The sequence below is a fragment of the Phaenicophaeus curvirostris genome, chromosome 1, assembly GCF_032191515.1.
Source record: "Phaenicophaeus curvirostris isolate KB17595 chromosome 1, BPBGC_Pcur_1.0, whole genome shotgun sequence".
Taxonomy (NCBI): Eukaryota; Metazoa; Chordata; class Aves; order Cuculiformes; family Cuculidae; genus Phaenicophaeus; species Phaenicophaeus curvirostris.
In genome coordinates, this window is record NC_091392.1 from 195,642,735 (window position 1) to 195,654,151 (window position 11,417).

Sequence of the window (11,417 nt, forward strand, 5' to 3'; positions counted from 1 at the left end):
AGGAGGTGGTCAGAGCCTTGCTAGCCCGACTGGACAGTCACAAGTCTATGGGGCCAGACGGGATTCACCCTAGGGTACTGAAGGAGCTGGTGGATGTGCTGGCCAAACCCCTTTCCATCATCTTCCAACAGTCCTGGAAGACTGGGGAAGTCCCACTGGACTGGAGGCTGGCTGATGTTGTGCCCATCTACAAGAAGGGTCGCAGGGAGGATCCAGGAAACTACAGGCCTGTCAGTCTGACCTCAGTGCCAGGGAAAGTCATGGAGCAGGTGATCTTGAGTGCTATCATGAAGCACATGCAGGAGAACCGGGTGATCAGGCCCAGTCAACATGGGTTCACAAAAGGCAGGTCTTGCCAGACTAACCTGATCGCCTTCTATGACAAAGTGACCCGGCTACTGGATGAGGGAAAGGCTGTGGATGTGGTCTTCCTGGACTTCAGCAAAGCCTTTGACACAGTTTCTCACAGCATTCTGCTTTGGAAACTGTCAGCCTCTGGGCTGGACAGACGCACACTCTCCTGGGTGGAAAACTGGTTGGATGGCCGGGCCCAGAGAGTGGTGGTAAATGGTGTGAAATCCAGCTGGAGGCCAGTGACAAGTGGGGTTCCCCAGGGCTCAGTGCTGGGTCCAGCCCTGTTCAATGTCTTCGTCAATGACCTGGATGAAGGCATCGAGTGCACCCTGAGCAAGTTTGCGGACGACACTAAGCTGGGTGGAAGTGTCGATCTGCTGGAGGGTCGGGAGGCTCTGCAAAGGGATCTGAACAGGCTGGACCGCTGGGCAGAGTCCAATGGCATGAGGTTTAACAAGGCCAAATGCCGGGTCCTGCACTTGGGGCACAACAACCCTATGCAGTGCTACAGACTGGGAGAAGTCTGTCTAGAAAGCTGCCTGGAGGAGAGGGACCTGGGGGTGTTGGTTGACAGCCGACTGAATATGAGCCAGCAATGTGCCCAGGTGGCCAAGAAGGCCAATGGCATCTTGGCTTGTATCAGAAATGGCGTGACCAGCAGGTCCAGGGAGGTTATCCTCCCTCTGTACTCGGCACTGGTGAGACTGCTCCTCGAATCCTGTGTTCAGTTCTGGGCCCCTCACCACAAGAAGGATGTTGAGGCTCTGGAGCGAGTCCAGAGAAGAGCAACAAAGCTTGTGAAAGGGCTGGAGAACAAGTCTTATGAGGAGCGGCTGAGAGAGCTGGGGTTGTTTAGCCTGGAGAAGAGGAGGCTGAGGGGTGACCTCATTGCTCTCTACAACTACCTGAAAGGACGTTGTAGAGAGGAGGGAGCTGGCCTCTTCTCCCAAGTGACAGGGGACAGGACAAGAGGGAATGGCCTCAAGCTCCGCCAGGGGAGATTTAGGCTGGAGATTAGGAAAAAATTCTTTACAGAAAGGGTCATTGGGCACTGGAACAGGCTGCCCAGGGAGGTGGTTGATTCACCTTCCCTGGAGGTGTTTAAGGCACAGGTGGATGAGGTGCTGAGGGATATGGTTTAGTGTTTGGTAGGAACGGTTGGACTCGGTGATCCGGTGGGTCTCTTCCAACCTGGTTATTCTGTGATTCTGTGAGAATATATTCAGATTGGTGGGCAGTCTGCGGTTGCCATCTGGTGGCTAAATGTAAATAGTACAGGAAAATAAGGAAATATTCCCTTCTCTCAATCATGCTTTCTTAACAGAATTTTGAAAGAACATGCACTTATTATGGCTATTTTCTTTTGGTTTAGTGTTAATAACATTTCTAATACATTACAGGACTCATAATTTATATCTGCATGTTCTCAGAAATTTAATTATTCTCTTTTACCTTTTGCTTCCAGAAATCTCCAATTACTGCATTCTCCCTCATTCTCCCTCATGTAACTTACCCTCTGCAGACTAGGCCAAAAAAGACTTAAAAGTAGTCGCATGTAGAAGAGCAAGAGATTCTCCTGTAAACTTCATCCTTTGTCTAGTAGTACATCAATCCTACTATCATGTCATCGCCACCACCCCTGTACCAGCACATAATTAGATCCTGTAGAATCAAGACAATATTGTCAGACAACACCAGATGGTGTTGATTGACTCTGATGTCCAGGAAGCTGATATTGAGGTGGCCAAGAGCATCAGAAAAGGGACTGATGATATGGACATTGTGAGGAAGGCTAGAGCTGGAGATGTGATGCTAGTCAGGATGCAATTCTATAAAATTTACATAGGAGAGGTTGTTCACTTTCATTTTTGTTTCAAAACCCTTGCAATTTAAGGCTGCTGCTTCATAATGGTATTTTGAAAATACCATTATACAAACTTTCATTCCTTCTCCACAGATTCCCTATTTCGATGCTGTCTTTTCAGATAACTTTGGCTTGTTCCAAAAGAAGAATAAGTTGCTATTGGCAACATTTCTTTTTTAAACCCCCTCTACAGGATTGTCTAAAGGATTCACCCTGTGGGTTCAGAATGTAGAACACAATTTCTCCAAGGACTAAATGAAATGCTATGGTAAGTCAGACTGGTTTTATTTAAACTCTTCAGGTGAGGATGAAAGGATCACACTTCTTGGTAAAATACTCATAGAAAATCTTTGGTTAATTATGTATGGTTACAGTGCCACGTTTCACAGGCATCCATACATATGCATAGCACCAGTTCTATCTGAGGCTGTAGATGCTTCTATAACACAAATTAATAATATTGCATATGAAATGTCACATACATTCTACCAAAAATGAATGTAATTTTAAAAACTGATATAAGTTCTTGTCAACAGGTTTGTTTTAGCAGTCTTTTAGTAATACAACCTAAAGTCACTGAAGAGCAAGAACCTTTGACAGAGTTGAATTCTGTGTCACCAGGATGATTGAGGCAGCACATACTCAGCTCATCCCCATACGCCATACGTCCTTTCACTTCAGTCTCCCAACAAAGGAAGTATGTTTGGTTTGCAGTTCTGGCATAGCAATTGAAACACGTGAGAGGAGATCTTTTTGCGTGATAATGATATTCAGCAATGAAAATAGTCTAAGACATGAGTGGGACCTGCCCTCTCATGCCTGTCATATGCATACAAAGAAACAAAAAATCAGACATGGCAGGTCTCCTCAGAGTCACCAATTTCACTGTTCTCATACTTGAAGGCTGAGGCAGTTGGCAATTTTAACTGAACCACAGCGATGTTGGAATTATTAAGGAATCTTTCAACAAAAGAAGGCAAGGTGTTGACAACTGAAGTAATTAAGCTTGTGGTGACTGAAGGAAGAAGTGGACCCCACAGATCCAATTTTGCTCACCCTGAAAACTGCCAGACTCTCATTTCAATCACCGTATTTTACTGCTTGTTTCAAGCTCCGCTATAATGATGTGTCTTCAACATAAAATGGCTCAGCTAAAGAGGGCTTTCCTTACACTAACAGGTAGAGCAGCTAACATGACTGAATTATTCAGTGAATTTCTTTATTCAAACAATATCAAATTCACTGACTGAACATGGAGAAACATGTTAGGACTTCTTTTTCACATAGATTTTTCAGAGGTCTGACGACTTCTCTTTAGAAGTCAGGGCAGAGGAAAGCATTTTTCCCCTTGCACTGCAGGACTTTCATGGGAGTTATTTTAAAGAGTTGTTTATTTCTTGCCTTGCCTTTCTTCAGCTTCCGTCTTTAATCTGAACTCTATCCTTTGCTCATATTTTTTTTTCTACAGCTCCGTACCCTACTTATTGCTGTCTCAATTGCTTTTTTTTTTCTGCACTTCAATTTGTCCTTCGCATGGTGATCACCCAAAGTTCAGGAGTCTGATTTACTTGTGTATCATTCCAATTTCACACCAATGCAGTTTCTTTTTAAAGAGGCTAGAGAGTAAGATTGCTGTGATTCAGGTCAATGCTACAGATTTGTATGCAGTACTGAAAACCAGTGAATTATTTAGGTGTCTGCTTGGAGGAGGTTTCATGTGAGCCACTGGGGCATTTTTCAAGGAAAGACAATGCTCGAAATATGCAGGAAAATGGTGGGAGGGAAAACCCTCCCCACTTTTTTACTGATAGCAGAAATTTCAATACTGTAAGCAGAACTTTACCCGGTAGCATTTTTTTCCAATGTGCCCACAGTGCCCACAGTCTTTCTCAAAACAACTTGCCTTTGCAGTAACAGCAGTTGCAAAGACCATGAACTAGTTAGCTCATGCTCTGAAAGTCAAGTGTAGGCTTAAGGAATTCTACAGGCTCTGGACTCAGAGAAGTTACCATAGTCAGGTGTTCAAGAAACAGGACTGAGAAATCAGAGACCTTCCTTGTTTAGTCTAGTGACCTCAGATAAATCAGAAAGACTCTGTACTTCAGAGTGAAAAGAAGTACCCTGCATAAAGTTATTCAAATTACCCAGGAGAAATGCTGCTGTCTAAGGCCTAATATAGTAATTTCTCTGTATAAGAAAAAAAATAAAACAAAATAAAAGATCGTGAAATCTCTAACCACAGAATTATCCTGAATAAGACAAAAAATGAAAGAGAGATTGTAAACTTCTGGAGCAAATATTTATTTCTTACCTCTGACCACAAAAAAATCCCACTGAGAATTATTAGCATCTTGTTTCTGAGAAAATTATATTCACAACAGGAAACTATTAAAAAATAAGCTTCATACTTCACATTACGATGCAATCACAGAACAAACACAAATGTCCATAATCATGGTGCCTATTTTTAACTTGTTTTTAAAAGTTAAAGCAACTATGTCTTGTTCACCAGCAGAATTGAAATGGTTACCTGCCTCTCACTTTATATACTGACTCTCTTCCAGCTACAATCGAGCATCTTACAGAATGAATGGCTAGGAATAGACAAAACTGCCAGAATGCATACAACAGTGATAACCACAGCAACATCAAAGAATGCCGGATTCAGAGAATACATGTTGGCTAACTGTGACTCATCATCAGTAAAGAGGGTTATTTAGCAGGCAATACAATATAAGTCTGTGTGGGCAAGCACAGAAAACAACACTCTTATCCATTGCTTCTGTAGCATGCAAAAACTAGGATATTAGTAGGCATCAGCAGGTTATTAGTAGGCATTAGTAGGCATGCAAAAACTAGGATATTAGTAAGCATCAGAGCACTCCAGTGCAGCTATGAGTTAAGCAGGAGCAGTTGGTATGCTCAGCTTAAGCCACTTGCAACACGACTAAACTGCAGTTTATTGATTTCTCAAAGCAGAAGGGCACACATTTTTATACAAACTATGCCCTAACACCTGAGAGGATTTCCAGGTTTATATCATTAATTCTGCTCCATTCTCCTTGTTTTCCACTTGGCATCTCAGTCTTTGCTGGAAGAATCAACAGAAGAATCTGCACTTGCTCTATGTGAAAGATCAATGCCCTGTGAAAGCAAAAGCTGAAAACCACAAAAAAAAATTGCCTTTCTGTAAAAACCTGTCCTCAGTCCATAGGAAGACTCAAGGCAATTCAGCCATGATGGAGTTCATTCTGCAGTAATAACAGGCCATTTATGTTCTCATCTCAAAGAGCGGTTTGAGCCGATTCAAGGTTCTGCTGCCACAAAAGGGGAAGACATTTGGTGGATACTTTTTGCCACAACTGCAGCACTCCAACTCCTCCATGGTCCAATTCAACACCACAACCCAGCAGCAAACTGAAGTTGAGAGAAGTACTTTTCCATGCATAGCGATGAAGCTTAATGAATCAGATCATGAGCAGTTCAGTGAGCACCACAATTGGGAGAGAACTGACTTGTGAAGCCAAGAGCAGAAGCAACATCAAAAGCTCCCTCATTCAATATGACAAGCTGTTAAATGAGTGCAGGTATCTTTTCTTAGCTTTATCCTTCTGCGTCTTGCAACACTAGGGCTGAGTTGATCTCTGATACAATCCAGAATTACCTCAGGTCTTTACCTGTGTAGGACAGATCCTTAGTTACCTTTACACTAGTTTACAGTCCCTTCCTCTTCCCTCTTTTACAATGTTCTACCCCAAAATATTACACTATTTGAATAACCAGATTCCTTTCTGCAAGCAGATAGATATTCACTTCTATGACTTCTGTAGAAACTAGAGTGTTCCAAAAATTCATTAGCAATCTCCAGAAGACAATACAAGCATTTCTGACAGAGTAAATAATTTCACCATTCAGTACAAAAGGGAGTTAACAGACGAACGCACGTAAGCAGGTAGGTACTATGGTTAATTCATTACTGTTTTCAGTAGGGCACAACAACTGATTCCCTTGCAGACTTTTACAAGTTGGGAGAGTAGGAAACAGGATACAAAAGGAACTCAGAAAAGAAAAGGAGGACAAAATTAGTGAGCCATTGTGGTAGGAAAGCAGCCCTACCACTTCTGCTTTTATTAATAGTCACTAAAGCCTCAGCAGAAGGAATGCCAAACATGGAAAGCTAAAAAACTTGACTGCCAAAAATTAAAATCAGAGAGGTGATTCTGCCCCTCTAATCTGCGCTGGTGAGACCCTCCCCCCCAGAGTACTGCATTGAGGTATGAAACATCTCTCCTATGAGGACAGGCTGAGAGAGTTGGGATTGTTCAGCCTAGAGAAGAGAAGGCTCTGGGGAAACCTTACTGCAGCCTTTCAATACCATGAAGGGGACTTTGAAGAAAGATGGAGACAGACATTTTAGCAAAGCTTGTTGTGATAGGAAAAGCGGTAAGGGTTTTAAACTAAAACAGGAGGGATTCAGACAAGGTATAAGGAAGACATTTTTACAATGAAAGTGGTAAAACATTGGAACAGGTTTACCAGAGAGGTGGTAGATGCCCCATTCATGGAAATATTCAGAGTCAGGTTGGATGGGGCTCTAAGCAACCTGGTCCAGTCGAAGATGCCCCTGTCCAAGGCATGGGAGTTGGACCAGGTAATCTTTGAAGGTCCCTTCCAACCTGATCTATTTTATGATTCTGTGATTGCCCAGTGCATCATGTAGGTGCAAAGGCAGCATTCTGACTTCTTTAGAGACCTATATGGTGAAAGATATGGTTCCAGTACACAGGCATATGTGGCACCTTGCAGAATGTTTCAGAACTGTAGTGTTTTGTGAAAGTCAAAAGTAGCATGGTTTCTGGGCACCTGAGAAAGTTTTATCTATGGAATTTCTATTATAAATACAATGCAAAGAGTATGTAGAAGGGGAAAGGAAAACACAAGTAACAAATGTACTTATTTGCATGCCTTACATTATATAAGTAAAAATTATGAAGCTGGTATTTTGAATAGTTTGAAAATACGAAGCTAGAATAAAGTATAAGAAAAGTTTTCTAGGTGAAAAATCTTCTAGGTTTCATTTCCTGCTCTTCTATTGACATTTGACAACAATACATCTAATTTAATTCACTCATGAAGCATATAACAATAACTTCTATCAGAAACACTTCAAATTTAATTAGCAAGTGGTGCTATCACATAATAGAGACTTCGAACTCATGAATTTCTTTCCTTTTATTCAAAATAATTTAAACCTACAGAACCCTCGGGAAGTAGGCAAGTCTTTTCATTTCACTATCTCTATTGTAAATTTGTAACAGAGAAACACAGACTTTAACATTTACAAAGCAGACCCCGTATTAAACTACAAGCACCTCTCCATTAAAATCACAGAATCATAGGAAAAGGTTACAAAGGACCCCAGAGGTCAATACAGACCATTTCCTGCTCCAAAGAGAGCTAACATCCAAATTAGATCAAGTTGCAGAGGCTGTTGCTCAAAAGCTCCAAGAATTTATATGCCACATTTTTGGGGCAGCCTGTTCTAGTACTTACGCACTCCCATGCTGAAGGACCTGTAATCATGAGACTTCTAGTTGTTTAAATAAGGCTTCATGTATTTTCTTATCTTGAAGAGAGCAGTCAGTAGCAGATGATCCACATGATATCCCCTTGCTGGCCTCCCTTTGAGCCCTGACATGTAAGCACCCAGCCAGTCTGTCACCAATTCCACAGCAGAACTCCATGCATTTGAGCATCCAACTCCATACTAAACTGTCTGTTCCTCCAGTGGACTGTAAGTGACACAACCGGTTTTGTCTTCTTTGCCTTATGCTCAACCAAAAGCTTGGAAGCTCCCATCCCAATCACCTATCAAACTAGCTTTGCGGCTCAGAGGAATGAAAGGCTATTGCAAAAGCTGCCACTGAAATAACTTCCTCACCCTTCCCCAAATCCCAAACCTGAGTAAACTCACAGCATGCACTCAGTAGGTACATCAAGAACCCTCTCCGCAAATATTTGTAAACCTTATTTACAGTGAATTAACATGACAATATCTTCACATGCTGAATAAAGTAGTAATTCAGCAGGCATATCAAAAGGAAGTAGCACAGGAGTTGATCTTACTGTATCTGCATTTGAACAGCACCTTAGTATACAACTAAGTTCCTCAACATCTTCCAAGGACAGATCCTACTCAAAATAATCACATGAAATTGGTTTCAATTGGACCTGAGGAAGACAGTGTCACAATAAATGATATGCAAAAGCACAACCCTAAACAAAATGTTACCTAGTATTTGCATCTGAAAAAACAATGTTTGTTTTTTCAAGTGGACTAATTGAAAAAAAATCATACATTCCTCACATACATTCCCCAGAGTTCAGAGATAAGAAAAATAATTTACAGTACTTGATTTAGCAGAAGATATAAGCAGAAATGTTCTCATAAGCCATGGAGATTGATTAAATCCCTCTGGAATATTAATCGAGAGATAAGATATACTTTGCTCAGCGCCTAGTCCCATGGTGCTTCATTAACTTAATTTCCAAGTGCATCAAACAGAAATTAGCTGATCCAGAAGCTCTTCCAAGTTCCTATGCTCAAAGATACCTTGGCTATATTAATCTTTTTTAGGAATACCATAAGATCTGCCTGTTCTTCAGCCCACTTAAGCACTGCATTGATTTCAGCTTCCATCACAAAGCAGCAGTATAGTAGCAAGCACAGGCATATTGTGACTCTCCAAGTACACTGCGGGGTAGGGGTGCAGCTTTCCATTGGGCTTATTTCCAAACTTTGGTTCCATATATATTATAGAGGAGAGTGAGGCATTCCCAAATGGTATCTAGAGCAGCCAGCACGCTGAGGGCAACTTGACAGGCATCTGAGTGGACTTGACAATGTGGCAGAGCACCTTGCTAAGAGTATAGTTAAAAGCAGGGCTTTTGCAGAACAGCGCCAGAATGTGTAGTACCAAATAAATCTGTAGACAGGGCTAATATCACTCTGGCATTTTTTATTTTTTTTTAGTATGTGGCTGGTCATTTGGGGTTTTTTGTATCTTATAATGTTTTGAAGCACACTACTACTGTGTCATGGGTGCATTGCTCTTTGCAATCAACATGTCTGTTTTCCACAGGGCTCATTTAGTGGTCTGGTATTAAGATTTCCTAGTACAATGGGCCCCACAGATGAGGTCAGTCAAAGTCCAATGTCTGGAATTTATCTTAGGCTGAGGTTTTGTCTGCCTCAGCAAATAGTAGGGTGCAACAGGAGCACCTGTTGCTTGCACTTCCAGTTAAGAACGGCTGTTCTTACTGTATGTCCACATGGACACAACATAACTTCAGACTTTGTGTCTTAAACATCAGCTTCCTCCCCAGCTGGCACCTGAGCAAGTGTTCCAAGGATGAAAATCTGTGCATAGCTCAGGAGCTCACCTCTGCATGTAAAGTTCCTCTCTACTCATGAACCTAAAGGTACAGCCTCCTCCTAAAGGCAATGACCAAACTGAATGGAGAGTTTTTTCTAAAACCATACAGTGGAAGTTTCAAGAAGTGGAAAAAAGACTCCAGCAAAGCAAGTTGTGTACAAAGTTTCCGGTTTGTCCTCAAACCAAGAGCTGGAGTGCACCTTCAGGTGTTAGGGTTGTGCTTCTGTAAACTCGAAAGAAACAGAGCACAGAGATGTGTGATAGTCAACCCACCCCTGCAGGGGCATGTTTGTCTCTCTGAAGAGTCTTTATAGCCTTTGGGAGAATGTTTGGTACTGGGGCATAATATTTCTTAAAATAAATCTCCTAAATAATGGCTTTTAATTTTTGCCTCTTCCCACCTTTGCCCTGCTGGTATTGCCTACTCTGGCATATGCCCTGTGGAGGGTGGTGCAGCCCTGTGTTAAATAGTCACAGAGAACCAGGTGTCAAACCCATCACTTTACTTCCTCACTGCAATCTGTAGCAAGTTAAAAGAAATTTGGGGTGGTGGGATAGCTAGGACATGCAGAAAGTGAGGGGGAAGGCAGAAGGGAGGTCCTGAGGACAAATGTCTCAAAAGTGGCAGATGGAAAAGGACCTGGAGGTGTAGGTTGACAACCAGCTGAATAAGAACCAGCAATGTGCCAGGTGGCCAAGAAGGCCAATAGCATCCTGACTTGTATCAGAAATACTGTGACCAGCAGGACCAGGGAAGTGATTGCCCCCTAGTACTCAGCACTGGCGAGGCAGCACCTCAAATGCTGTGTACAGTTTTGGGTCCCTCAGTATAAGAAAGACACCAAGGTGCCGGAATGCATCCAGAGGAGGGCAATGAAGCTGGTGAAGGGACTGGAGCACAAGTCCTATGAGGAGCAGCAGGGGGAAGTGGGATTGTTCAGCGTGGAGAAGAAGAGACATTATTGCCATCTACAACTACCTGAAAGGAGGTACTAGTGAGGTGGGTGTTGGTCTTTTCTCCCAAGTAACAAGCAATAGGATGAGAAGAAACGGCCTCAAGTTGTACCAGGGTAGGTTTAGTCTGGACATTAGGAAAGCATTGGAACAGGTTGCACAGGGAAATGATTAAGTCGCCATCCCTGGAGGTATTTAAAAGAGGTGTCGATACGGTACTTGGGGATATGGTTTAGTGGTGGACTCAGCAGTCTTAGGTTTATGGTTGGACTCAATCTTAGAGGTCTTTTCCAACCTAAACTATTCAGTGAGGAGAACACTTCTGGACCGACTGACAGAGAGTGGCAAGATCTCAGCTGAGCTAAGTGGTGCAGTGTCACACCAGAGGGACAGGATGTCACCCAGATGGATCTGGATAAGCTGGAGAAGCGGGCCTGTGCGAACCTCATGTGGTTCAACAAGGCCAAGTGCAAGGTCCCAGACCTAGGTCGGGGCAATCCCCAACTTCAGTACAGGATGGGGGAAGATGTGATTAAGAAGGACTTGGAGGTGCTGGTTGATGAGAATCTCGACATAAGCCGGGAATGAATGCTCGCAGGCCAAAGGCCCAACCGTATCCTGGGCTGCATCAAAAGAAGCATGGCCAGCAGGTTGAGGGAGGTGACTCTGCCCCTCTGCTCTAGTGAGACCTCATCTGGAGTATTGTGTCCAGTTCTGTAATCCACAGCGTAAGGATATGGAGCTATTGGAATGGGTCCAGCTGAGGAATGGGTCCAGATGATCCAAGAGCTGGAGGACCCTCCCTGTGA